Source organism: Crocodylus siamensis, chromosome 2, assembly GCF_052110815.1.
Source record: "Crocodylus siamensis isolate JL-2025a chromosome 2, ASM5211081v1, whole genome shotgun sequence".
NCBI classification, from domain to species: Eukaryota; Metazoa; Chordata; order Crocodylia; family Crocodylidae; genus Crocodylus; species Crocodylus siamensis.
The window spans coordinates 143736546-143750157 of record NC_143396.1 but is presented as its reverse complement, the minus strand read 5'-3'; the positions used below and the strand labels follow the sequence as shown (position 1 = coordinate 143750157).

Below are 13612 nucleotides of genomic sequence, written 5' to 3'. Positions count from 1 at the left end.
TCTTAGGCATAATTTAGACCCACCCCTCAATAACTCTCCTATACCGGTCACAAAGGAGAACTTTATTGATTACAAAAATTTAACACCTATCTTGCTGCAGTAGAATTTAAGGCTCCAGGAATTTGTTGCTGTAACTTTTCCAGCCTATTCTGCTTCAGTGAGGAAGAAAATTAATTGGGGGGGGGGGTTAGAGGAGGGAGGGTCAATATTCAACAAAAATTACTTTAGAATTCCTGTTTTAAGGTGCCAAATGCCAGCTGCACACTAAAGTCCAGACTGAATTATTAATGTCAGATGGGATTGATAAATACCTTCCCAACAGAACCACATTCCAAGACCAGATTTAACATCTGTAGACTTCTCCCCACTCACTCCCTGCCCTCTGTCTACCTAAGAAAAATATGGTGCATCCGCTGTGCACAGGACTTTCATGTCCATTGAACAGAAAACAAAATTTAGTCTTTAAAATTAACGTCTCAATAGAGTGAGTCATTTCATATTGAGGAAGATATCTTCACAAACATACATGCCATTAACTTTGGATGTGAAATGAAAACTTAGCTTTTACAGAAACTGAAATGCCATGGTAGTGCCCAATGGCTAACCTGCTCAGTCTGATTCCTTCTCTTCATTGATGCAGTAAAGGGAACAGTCAGAAAAATGGATTAACACTTCACAAGCACTGACTTAGACACTTGGGTGTATGCAGCCTGTCTGCTTTTGCTTCATAAACTTATCTTTTTGGAAAGGAATAAATGTCACAGTTCTTTCACCAACTTTGAAATCATGCTATTGTACACTCACTTTTGTTTCTATTATCTACTTACAGGTGAAAAAGCAAACAGAAAAATGTTAACAAAGAAACAATAAAATGCATGTTACAAGTCATTGCAAGTAAACTGCTGTTTTACCTTACAGTCCCATAGTAGGGCTCTGCAAAGCTTTGGTCGCCGATTCAATTCAGAAGAGATTCAGACCAATTCAGCAGATGAATCTCTGAATCTGAATTGAATTGAGACACCCATTAAGAGGTCCAAATTGAATCCAAAGCCTCTGAATCAATTCAGAAAGATTCAGACATTCAGATCAGCTGGGGAGAGGCAGGCACACCTGGGAGACTGCAAGTTCTCCCGCCACTCCTCTGGCTGTGTATGTCTCTCCCTGGGTGGGGGGAGCCATAGGAGAAGCCCCCATGGCTGCTGTGCCCGACCCCCACCCCCCACGTAGCTCCAGCTGGCACTTAAAAAAAAAATAAAATAAAATAAGCTCCACACTCACCAGCTGCAGCAAGGGCTGTGGGGGCTCTGGGGTGCCTGCCAGAGCTCCTTCCCCATGCTCCCCCTGGGCTCCTCCTACTCCACAACTGGCCCCCTGCCTGGCCCTGGCCCTGCCCCTGATGCCCGCCCCCAGCAGTCCTGGAATACCCCCCCCCCCCCAAAAAAAAACCCTGCACTCACTGGCAGTAGCAGTGAGTGTGGGGGTTCTGGGGCCATGTGGGAAAGCACCATGCACAGCCCCTGCTCCACCATCTACCCCCTGCCCTGCCCCCAATGGCTGTTCTGCTTGGCCCAGCCTCCTGGCACTTTAAAAACAAAAACAAAAAGGCCCCATACTCACTGGCTCTGGCAGCAGGGATCAGGGCCTCTGGGGGATCATGGCAGAGCCCCTCCTCCCCCCCATGTAGCATGAGGCAATTAGGGACAATAGGGATCGCCTCCCTTGCCTGGCACCTGTGCAGCAGCTGCCCCATGGTGCAGGTGCAGTGAAGCTTGGCAGGATGCTGCGCATTGTCTGGGAGCTAGAGCTGCTGGGGGTAAGCGGTGCCAGGCTCCAGCTGATTGCTGGAGCCACCCCAGCTCCCAGACAGTGCACAGCATGCTGCTTAGTTGCACTGCACCCATGTCATGGGGCAGCTGCCACACTGGTGCCAGGTGCGGGTGAGGGCAATCCCCACTGCTACACCCAGTGAGTGCGGAGCTTTTTTTATTTAAGTGCAGGGACTAGGCTGGGGTTGGGTGAGGGATGGGGGCGGGCAGAGCAGCCATGGGGGCTTCTCCCACAGCTCCCCCCACCCAGGGAGAGGCAGGCACAGCTGGAGAAGCAACCGCCTGGCTGTACCTGCCTCTCCCTAGTGAATCCCAATCACTGAATAAGTGCCAAGTTGTATGGGGACAGTGATTCAAATCACTGAATTGAATCGCTGTCCTATGAATCGGCCAAATGAGGACCTGAATCAAATACTTCCCTAGTCACACAGGCCTATCCCATAGTACTCAAGCTAAACACATTTGCATGTGCATTTAACCACTGTATGTCAGGGACTTAGAGTTCCTAGCTCTGCTACAGTCTTTTCATATGACTCTGGCCAACTTTGTTAACCCATTTCTGCTAAATTCTCTCTCCTCCCCCTTCTCAAATTTGAGAATATTTATCAGAATCACAGAGGCAACATAAAGCCTAATTAAATTAAAAGTAGTAGACTTAAAGATTTTCTAATGAAGGATACAGAAATGCAAGGTGTATAATAAAACTAGCAAATGACCCAACAGAAGCAAAAGGAGGCATATCTGTAATTAAGTGTATCAAATAAAGATTGCATTTAGATTTAATGAGATAATAGTTTGTTAAATTTATTATCAACTGTTTACGAAGAGCATCTTTACTGAAATTTTACAACAAATTGATTAGAGGGGTAACTAGCTTATACAACAGTTGATGAACCTAAGTTAATGTGCTTAGTAGTAAATTGTTATGTGTTGTCTGTAAGAAAGCCATTTCTTAGGGTAACACTATGTGGATTTTTGGGGAGCATTGAATCTGCAGATGAATAAAACCTGTGGCCTAGCAGAGCTGATGACCATAAGGCAGAATGATAGCTAAACCAGCCATTTGCTTATGCTAAGTAACCATCTTAACTGTGTCATCCATTTTCTGAGAAAAAAGCAGCAAGTGAATCTGTGTGAGTCTGTGTCCTGTGAATGAGGTGACGTTTTAGGAATGTGGAAGATGGTACAACGTGAGACAGAAAAACAGACTGGAATGTAGAAAACAACATGTAATTGGTAACAGAATCTGAGATGAACATATGCAAAAAGGTGAATGGTGATTGGTGAAGAAGCTTCCAGAAGCTTCCAGGTTTTGGTAAAAGTCTGCCCATTGACTGAAGAAAAGCCAAGGTCTTAGACATGAATTCATAGCAAAAAGACATGTAAATGAGTAAAATGCATAGGCAATTCCATGCTAATGAAGCAAACCGTAAACAGAGGTGGAGCTTGAGATGGGAGGAGAAATGGGTGGAACATAGGTGAAGCAAGGGTAGAATGAATGTAATTGAGTATAAACCAAAGTGTATAAATGTGGGAAAAACTATTGTTCACTGCAGGGCTCTGGTTTGCTGGGTTTTTGGGACCTGGCCTGAAGCTGTCTCCATGCTGAATAAAGCTGTTGCGAGCAATGTGTGCTAGTGTTTGTTCCCTGCTTGCTCTGGTTAATGAGTAACAGGATCCATGGGCAATTGGATCATTGTCTCCCTAGTTGTTGGGCACTACATGGAGGTGGGGTCTAACACCATTGACTCTACATTAAATGTCAAGTTCTGTGTATTTCACAAAGCAATAAAATGGCACATTATTGGTATACTTTAACGCAAATGAGAAAGGCAGCTCAAAATACTCCTTATTGCAAGTGCACTTCTAATCTGGCAGAGGCTCTGGCCAACAGCCCCCTCCAACTGCAGTGACCTACTCTGGATTGCTTTAAGAAACACTTGGATGCCTATCCTGCTGGGATCACTTGACCCCTGCTGCCTGCCTGCCCTTTGAGCAGGGGGCTGGACCTGATGATCTTACAAAGTCCCTTCCAGCCCTAATGTCTATGAAATCTATGAAACCCTCAAACCTGGGAAAAAACAAGTAATGCCTTCTGCACTGAATGAACAAGATACAGAGAAAGGAAGGGAAGGTGGGGTCTGCTCACCTTGCCTACACAAACTGCAGTGATACCAATAGATATTGTCACTGCTAAGGACAGAAATTACAAATAAACTGGTATAAGTGATTGGAAACCAGTTCAAATTTATAACACAACAACATTTCAGCATCAGCATCAACACCTAAGAGTTGTCTACATTCAATATCCATAACTCAACAATAAGTTTTCTACTGTTAGAGAGAACATTTAGGTTTTAACCTGCCTGCTATTGGGAAGTTAATATCTTCTGATTAAAACTCCAGGTTGTTTGCAATGCAAATATTCCACAGGAAGGACAAAATGAACAACTGAAACATCAAAGAAGAATGTAAATAGAGGAGCTGGAAGCACTGCCGGATGTTGTTAGCACCTTCACATGCACTCTCTAAATGCAGTATTAAATAAGATGAAGGAGTACTATGTGCATTGCCTGTATGATTCCCACGTACAAGATTTTTGTCTTCACAAACATTATTTGTCACTCAGAGTTTTACTGACTAGTTATATGAAGTGTTAACTGCTATTCACAGTGCCCCTTCATATACACAAAAGCAAGGCTCTATATTTTTGCTCCCAGCTGAAGTCAAATTTTGCTCTGCTGCAGGAAGAGGTAGCAAACAGAACTGGACTGTGTACATTTAAGGTTTCCAAATGGAAACTGGTCTTTCTAGGACTGGTGGTCATGAAAGACAAGCCCATTTAATCATCCCAAACTTTCACTTAGCATTTGAAACAAAACCCTATGATTTTTGCAGGTTAACATTTAGAAAATTAAATGCTCTCCTTCTGAATTTCATGCACCTGGATCCTTGCTGGTCTCATTTTGATGGAAGCAAGAGGACTAACTGGCTATTCCATGAGAAATCCTGCTCTCCTGAGGCCTGTAACCTGATTTTTCAGACCCAAAAAGGATTTCATTTTTGTTTTCTTCGCCAAATCACAGAGACATAATGAGAGCAAGGCTCAAGTATATTAACAGCAAAGACACAAGATTCATGATGCACATCCTGAACCATGATATAACCCAAGAAACCTGCTGAACTAGTACAAATAAAAGTATTAGAAATATAAGAACACTTTGGCTTGGTTTGCTTGAAAGTCCCTTCTTATAACCTCATTTAAACTTCATATTCTAACAATTTATAGGTAAAAATCCAGTTAACCTCCAGCAATATCTTATTATCTATCATTGTAACCTACAAGTGAGCATGTTTCTATAAATGACTATGTGGCTAGGGACAGACATTCAAAAGGCCTGAGTCTGAACTGATTCTGTCTTTGCAGGTTAGTCTAACTTGGCCAGGCTAAATCAGTTTGTAACTTCACAGACATTCCAGACATACAGGCACATGCCTGCAGTGGCTCAAGCTAGATGCTGGGGGAGTGCTAAAGCATCACTTGCCTTCCACAGTACTAATTGGGAGGGAGTAGGGGGAAGGTGTGGCCATGCCCTGGCAGGACACTCTGACCAGCCCAGCAGGGAATTGATAACAGTGTTTATCACACCATTAAGAAAACAACAGCGGGACATTACCTGCTGATTCTGCCTTTGTCCAACTGCCACAGCACAGACTGTAGCCGGCACGTGGTCTGCTAGCTAATACGCAGACGCTCTCAGCAAGGCAGAGAGAAGGGGGGATTTCCTGCTTAGCAGGGAGTGGTGGTGGGTGGGAACAGCCTGCAGTCTCTACCAGAGCTGCAGCCAGTGAGCAGAGGAGAGGGTCTAGCTCTGCTGTGGAGCAGAGAGCCCCACCCAGCCTAGAGAGCATGCCGGGATGCTGGAGACATCTGGTTTAACTTAAACCAGCAAGAAGTCTGGGACAGACATTGCATAAACAGGTTTGACCCAAATCAGTTAAGTCTGATACTATATTCATAGTTTCATAGTTTCAAGGGTCAGAAGGGACCTGAGTAGATCATCTAGTCCGACCCCCTGCCATGGCAGGAAAGAGTACTGGGTTCAAATGACCCCAGCAAGGTGTTCATCTAGCTTCCTCTTAAAAACCCCCAGGGTAGGAGCCTGCACCACTTCTCTTGGAAGTTGGTTCCAGATCCTAGCCGCCCTGACTGTGAAGTAGCGCCTCCTGATAGCTGGCCTAAATCTACCCTCTGCCAGCTTGTGACCGTTATTCCTGGTTACTCCTGGCAGTGCACGGGGGAATAGTCACTCCCCCAATGCCTGCTGATCCCCCCTGACTAGTTTATAACAGGCCACTAGATACCCCCTCAGCCTTCTCTTTTGGAGGCTGAACAGGTTCAGGTCCTGTAGCCTCTCCTCATAGGGCCTGCCCTGCTGCCCCCTGATCATGTGAGTGGCCCTCTTCTGGACCTTCTCGATGCTGTCCACATCCCTCTTGAAGTGCGGCGCCCAGAACTGGACACAGTCTTCAACTGTGGCCTGACCAGTGCCACATAGAGGGAGAGGATCACCTCCTTGGACCTGCTCGAGATGCATCTGTGGATGCATGACAAGGCTTTCCTGACTGCCTCCCCACACACTGCCGGCCCATGTTCATCTTGGAGTCAGTGATGACTCCAAGATCCTTTTCCGCCTCTGTGCTGACAAGAGGGGAGTTCCCCAACCTGTAGGTATGGTGTTAGTTGTTCCTCCCCAGGTGCATCACTTTGCACTTGTCTGTGTTGAATCCCATCCTATTCTCATCCGCCCACCCTTGTAACCTGTCTAGGTCCGATTGTAGTCTGTTGCTTCCTTCTAGTGTGCCCACGTCCCCGCACATCTTAGTGTCATAAGTAAATATGAACAGGGTGCTTTTCACCCCCTCGTCCAAGTCACTGATGAAGATGTTGAACAGTGCGGGCCCGAGGACCGAGCCCTGAGGATCCCCACTGCCCATGTCCTTCCAGGTTGAGAAGGACCCATCCACTACCACCCTCTGGGTGCGGCCCTCCAGCCAGTTGGTGACCCAATTGACTGTGTGGGTGTCGACACCACAGTCCCCCAGTTTCTTAATGAGAATGGGGTGAGAGACCGTGTTGAAGGCCTTCCGAAAGTCCAGGAAGACTATGTCCGCTGCTACCCCTGCATCTAATGATTTGACGATCTGATGGTAAAAGGCCACCAGGTTGGTCTGACAGGACCTGCCACTGATGAACCCATGTTGGTTGCCCCTTAACAGGCAGTCCCCTGCTGGCCCCTGGTGGATGTGTGCCAGAATAATTTTCTCAAACAGCTTGCCTAGGATCGAGGTTCATCAGGTTTATCTCAAACCGGTTGTAGCCATTTTCAAACTGGTTTAGGTGCACTGAACATCTGTTCTGTTATAGTTTTAAACCAAATTCTGATCACTTAAACCAGTTTATGTGTAATGTCTGTCCCTAGCCTGTATATCTCTCCAGAGAAGATGTGCAGTGTTATACACTCCAACTCTAGATCTGCAAGAGTCCCTTCTTTTACATCTACTAATCTTGAGTTCACTTGCTTTTTTGGTTGTCACATAATGAAAAACTCATATGGTATGCATATATCCTGTATTGGATTTTGGCACTTGAGATGAGCTTCCTGTGAGTCATGAAAGTTTATAGTTTTCTGGCAAGTATTCAGTGCTTAACATATCTATCTCCATGGAAGACAAGTTGTTACAGTTCTCATACACAAAGACTCTTTAGCTCAAGTTATAGCTATCTGTGCTGTTAGGTCTGAAGGTCCCTGGATCAATCTCTCAGCATTTCTCATTTTAACCCAGCATCCGCAGGAGTCTTTGGCAGCCAAATAAATCTTTAAATTTTCACAATATTTCAAAGCCACATTTTCAGTTTTTTGGTTTTCCATAGTTGGGATCAGGTTTTCAAAGAGCCCAGTATCCGTTTAAGCTCATAATACAACCTCTGCTTCTAAAGCAGACTGCACAGAACAGTTCCTGTTATGACCACCTTACTGTATCAAATCTTTTGAAAATCAGCCTAATGATTTTGATGCCTAAGTAGGAGCTAAGTTCTTCTGAAAATGTTGTTTCAATTGTGGGTGCTCAGTGTGAAAACCTGACTCAGAAAAAGACTGAGAACTACCCAGCAATTGTTCTAAATGCTGAGACTCTGAAAATTCTTATATGTTTTAGAGTTAAGTATGCCAGAAGAGTATTCTCTAAACTACTTCAACAGGAACCTGTACGCAGAGTGAAGGGAACAGAAGATGCACCTCAGAGAGTTAAGTGCTCATATAATTGCTACCATTTGACATTCACAGACAAAACATCAGACCTAGAGATTTAAGAGAGAAAGAGTTACTTCACGTTCAAATTTGGCCAGAACATGAAAGCACAGTTTATTTGAAATAACGGTTAATGAATAAATTGCCTATGGTTATACTTTGCTTGCGATTTCAGATGAAATTAGAGAGCAACTTTTGAAGCAGAGTATCCAATTACAGTTTTTGCCTCTGTGACCATGGGTGTGAGCTCATACACAAAAGAGTCTGTCAGTAGTTTGCCTTCATTAATACCTTGGAAATTAATTTTCTTTTTAATTGACATTTAAGACAATCTTCAGATGATTTTAGTTTTGACCTCAGAGTTGGCTTCTGAGAGATGTCCCTGGCAGTCATGACTAAGTGAGCACAGAATGAGAGTCTAACCTGTACAGCCTCACACTGTGAGGATTCCTCCCTGGAGTATGGAAACCTCCAGATTTTGCAGATCTGATATAAACTCTTTCAGTGTGGGTGGGATGGAGGTGGAGAACACCACTGTGTTTGATCACAGACTGGCAGACTGGTCTTTTGAGGCTGTTACCAGTTGCTATATTAAAGCCCCCCAGAACTGCTATAAAGTATGCTAAGCACAACTAGCCCCACAACAGTAGCTATAAATAGCCCTTTTGTTCTCTGTCTCCTTGTGGCCTGTAGATAACGGGTGCAATTCAGGACAGAATCTTGTCCATTACCTTGACTAGTCTTAAAGGCTAGGGACAGACATTGGACATAAACCAGTTTAAGTGATCAGAAACTGGTTTAAACCTGTAAAGGAACAGATGTTCAATGCACATAAATCAGTATGAAAATGTCTGAAACTGGTTTGAGATAAACCTGGTTGAATGTAGTATCAGACTTAATAGACTTGGGTCAAATAGACTGACTCCTCAGGACACCCTCCATCTGGACCAACACCATGCCACACCACCTATCCACCCAGAGGCCCTGCCAGCGACCCCCCTCTGGAGAACACCTACTGGACAAAGACCCCTTTCCAGCCTGGATAGGTAGCTATCACCCCCACGCTCACTTCAACCAAGAACTTGGACTCTGTTTCTCTTCTGTTTCTACCTGGACTCCAACCCTTCCACTGAGTCTTTTTCTCCTGCTGCCATTGTGAGTGCATGTGTGTGTGAATCAATAACTTCATGGGGCTGTGTAGTGTGTTGTCTGTTTAATAAACCTGTTATTTTGAAACCCCGAGTTGGGTTTTTGTCTTTTTTCTGACTGTTTCCTCCTTGTCACCACTTATTTACCCCCCCAAACTTCCAGCTTTCTGCTTCAGTTTCCAGCCCTAAGCTCTCAGCCTCAGTTTCCAGCCCCAAGCTCCCAGGTTTCTGCCTCATTTTCTTTCCTGGCTGTCTCTTCCTTGCCACCGGGCTTTTTCCCTTGCACCAGTGACACTGAGTAACCCTGGGGCCACTTGACCTTAAGTAAGCCCAAGCCTGAGTTCCTCAGCCAGCTTCTCTCTAGTCCACTGGTTCTAATCCCAGTTCCAGCAACTTTCACTCCTTACACTTTCTCTCTCACCTTGACCTTCCCTCAGGTATCCCAAGTACCCCCTAACAAACACATACATACCATACCATCCAAGTTAGGAACACACCTGTGTATATGTGTAGGTGGGTGGCATGTGTGTGATATATGTATTATCGTGTGTGATATATGAATTAGTGATCCTTGTATGTGTACAGAGTGTGCGGGTATTTACAACTGATTGTTGTCTAATTTTTGGTGTGTAGTGTGTATGTGCTTGAATTGGTGATAGGTATGCATGTACCTAGGCTGGTTTGGATGTGTATATGCCTGAGCTGGGTGTGTGTGTGTGTGTGTGTGTCTGTGCGCGCACGCGTGTGTCTGTGCGCGCGTGTGTGTGTGTATGCACCCAATTGTTTTGTGTGTTTGTATATGTGCAATTGTGTCACACCCTCCTGTCTAACAGTGCAGTATTGAGATCCTGACAGTTGGCCTGACCCCACAGGGCAACAGGGGGAATGCCTCCCTACTCAGAGTGCCCTACTGGGGCCACACCCCCCTCAGCTCAGCATTGTTGAAGGGAAAGGAGAGCTGATCTAGTGCCCCCCAGCTTCTAGCCTAAGCCACTGCAGACATGTGCCAACATTTCTGGGGTGTCTATAAGTTACACACTGGTTTAGCTTAGACTAACTTGCAAAGATTGAATCAATTCAAGATCAGGCTTTTTGAATGTCTGTCCCTAGCCAAAAAGTTTTCAGTGGCTGGCATGTGGGGAAGAAATGGGAAGGAGGTGATGTCTATCCAGATTACAGTGCAAGATTATCACCATATCAGGAAAAAAAGATATATTTCTTTCATTGAACCAAGTTAAAAGTTACATATCCAGCACTCATCATTACTTGTGAAAGAATCAAATTCTTTGTCTTTTATTACCACTTTGGGTTACTGGAACTTGTAAAAATCACAACATTTAACTTTATACTTAGGACTACAGATCACAAATGCGTCCCTCAGAAGAGTCTGAAAGGTCTAATTAAAATAATCTTAGCCAATGAGTGTAATAGTAGTTTCATAGTGAGTAGGGTCGGAAGGGACCTGAGCAGATCATCAAGTCTGACCCCTTGCCATGGCAGGAAAGAGTACTGGGGTCAAACAACCCCAGCAAGGTGACTGTCAAGCCTTGTCTTAAAGACCCCCAGGGTAGGAGCCAGCACCACTTCTCTTGGAAGTTGGTTCCAGATCCTAGACAGTGAAGTAGTGCCTCCTGAAGTCTAATCTGAATTTACCTCCTGCCAGCTTGTGACCGTTATTTCTAGTCATTCCTGGTAGTGCTCGGGGAAACAGAGACTCCCCCAATGCCTGCTGGACCCCTCTGACTAGTTTGTAACAGGCCACTAGATACCCCCTCAGCTTTCTCTTATGGAGGCTGAACAGGTTCAGGTCCCTTAGCCTCTCCACATAGGGCCTGCCCTCCTGCTCATGCAAGTGGATGTCCTCTGGACCCTCTCCATGTTGTCCACATCCCTCTTGAAGTGTGGTGCCCAGAACTGGACACAGTACTCCAGCTGTGGCCTGACCAGTGCCGCATAGAGGGGGAGTATCACCTCCTTGGACCTGCTTAAGATTCATCTGTGGATGCATGACAAGGTGCAGTTGGCCTTCCTGACTGCATCCCCACACTGCTTGCCCATATTCATCTTGGCATCAATGATGGCTTCAAGATCCTTTTTTGCCTCTGCACTGATGAGAAGGGAGTTCCCCAGCCTGTAGGTATGGTGCTGGTTCTTCCTCCCCAGCTGCATCACCTTGCACTTGTCAGTGTTGAATGCCATCCTATCCTCATCCGCACATCCCTGTAACCTGTCTAGGTCCAATTGTAGCCTATTCCTCCCTTCTAGCATGCCCACATCCCCCCACATCTTAGTGTCATCAGTAAATTTGAACAGGGTGCTTTTTACCCCCTCGTCCAAGTCACTGATGAAGATGTTGAACAGTGCGGGCCCGAGGACCGAGCCCTGCGGAACCCCACTGCCCACATCCCTCCAGGTTGAAAATGACCCATCCACCACCACCCTCTGGGTGCGGCCCTCCAGTCAGTTGGCAGCCCAATTGACTGTGTGGGTGTTGACACCACAGTCCCCCAGTTTCTTAATGAGAATGGGGTGAGAGACCGTGTTGAAGGCCTTCCGAAAGTCCAGAAGGACTATGTCCACTGTTACCCTTGCATCTAAGGATTCGGTGACCTGGTCATAGAAAGCCACCAGGTTGGTCTGATGGGTTGTCATTGACATCAGTTCATTAAAGATTGTGAAGATTTTAGGTAATGGGGACTATATAAATATATAGGTAGTGACCTGCTAGAGGGCACTGAACTGAATGAACTAGTCGGCCAACTCAAGCTCCCATTCAATCACAGGGAGTCTAACCAAGCTCAGACCAGACTGTCTGCTTTGTGTTTTCCTGCCTTTGAGCTCACCTGGGGTCAAATTTTCCACTCAGTAGCCCCCTCATGTGTTTCTGTCCAGGAAAAATTGAGGTGGTCTGGGTTAGGCCACACCTTCACAGAAAAGAAAGGAAATAAAACAGAAGGAATATGCTTGTCTTCCCAAAACAACTGTTCTGATAGTAATCTTAATTTATGACTAGGATGAAACTAGTCTCATGCATATTAGACAAAAATTCTTCTCTCTTTCACTGCAGATAGGCATAGCACCAGAATGCAAAATATTCAAAGTAATAGGAAGAAACATGCAAGGATGAAATATCTGATTACAGGAGTTTCAGTTGACCTTCATGGTATGTTGCCACAGTTCAGAAGCCTAACATTTCTGTGTAGATATAAGTGCCTTCATAAGTACTCATAACATTTGTCAAAACAGACTAGATCTCGAGACAATTAAGTTCAATACTCTGCCCCACTCAGTTCCCTATATTTTATAGTTCAAAGCACACAAAAAGTCTTTCATTAAAGTCTCTAGGTCAAAACTTTCATACTTGACTGATGCCTAAAATGAATCATCAAAAGGCCAATTTATGCCACTCTTATTCACAGTATACCTTACTCTGAAAGTAGTTCAATTAGAATCAGTGGGATTGTTGCTAAAATAAAGTCAAATGAGTAAATACAAAGTTAACTGGCCCTAAACAGAAGTAACTACAAGAAGGAAGCTGCAGATGTTCCACATGATTGAAAAATCAAACAACTTTTATTTTTGATTAGGTACATGAATATGGATTGAAGTGCTTAACTTCATCCATCCGAGTTGAAATACCTTTGGCCTTAGCTACGTGATGTTATACATAAGGCAGAAGGTAAAAATTCCTTCCTGAATCCTACTAGGAATCTGCTAAAAGCAGAAGCATAACATTTGAATACATTGATCATACTTTTCATCAAGGTAAAAAAATCAGCCATATCTAGGAAAAAACTCCACTCATGGTATTTGACTCGTTTTTCTGATGTGGCACTGTCTACAGGTTGATTTTGCACTCTATATAAGAGTCTTTCTTTTACTAATTCTGTAGTCATCATTACTTTGACCACTGACTCCTAAATCTAATACTATGAGATGGAATCCCAGAGTATTAGATTTAGATATGTGATATAGATATGTAACACAATTTGTTTTTAGATTTATTATATAGATATATAATACATTTTCCATATTCATTTTATAATTGAAACATTTCAGCTAAATCCCTTATATTTTTTCTTTTTTTTTTTTCATACAAAAATAATTCTAAGTTTTGAAACTGTTCAACATCTATAAACTCCATCACATTTCTAGAGTACGGTATTGCAAGCTAATCAATTCAGGTCCACTTATATTCTTTATAGCTGATTAGCAAACTAGCATTGGTATGACAGTTCAGCAGCCACAATGTTCTGCAGTTTAGGTCTCTAAAGGAACTTCATGGAGACAAATCATCTAGAGCTTCCAGAGTTAATCTAAATTTCAC

General features: G+C 44.2%; 1 protein-coding gene across 8 annotated transcripts in view; it reads right to left on the bottom strand.

Annotated features, from left to right (window-relative positions):
- ARHGAP24 (Rho GTPase activating protein 24) overlaps window positions 1–13612 on the bottom strand; it is a 413576-nt gene that overhangs the window by 150402 nt on the left and 249562 nt on the right. The window lies entirely within an intron of this gene.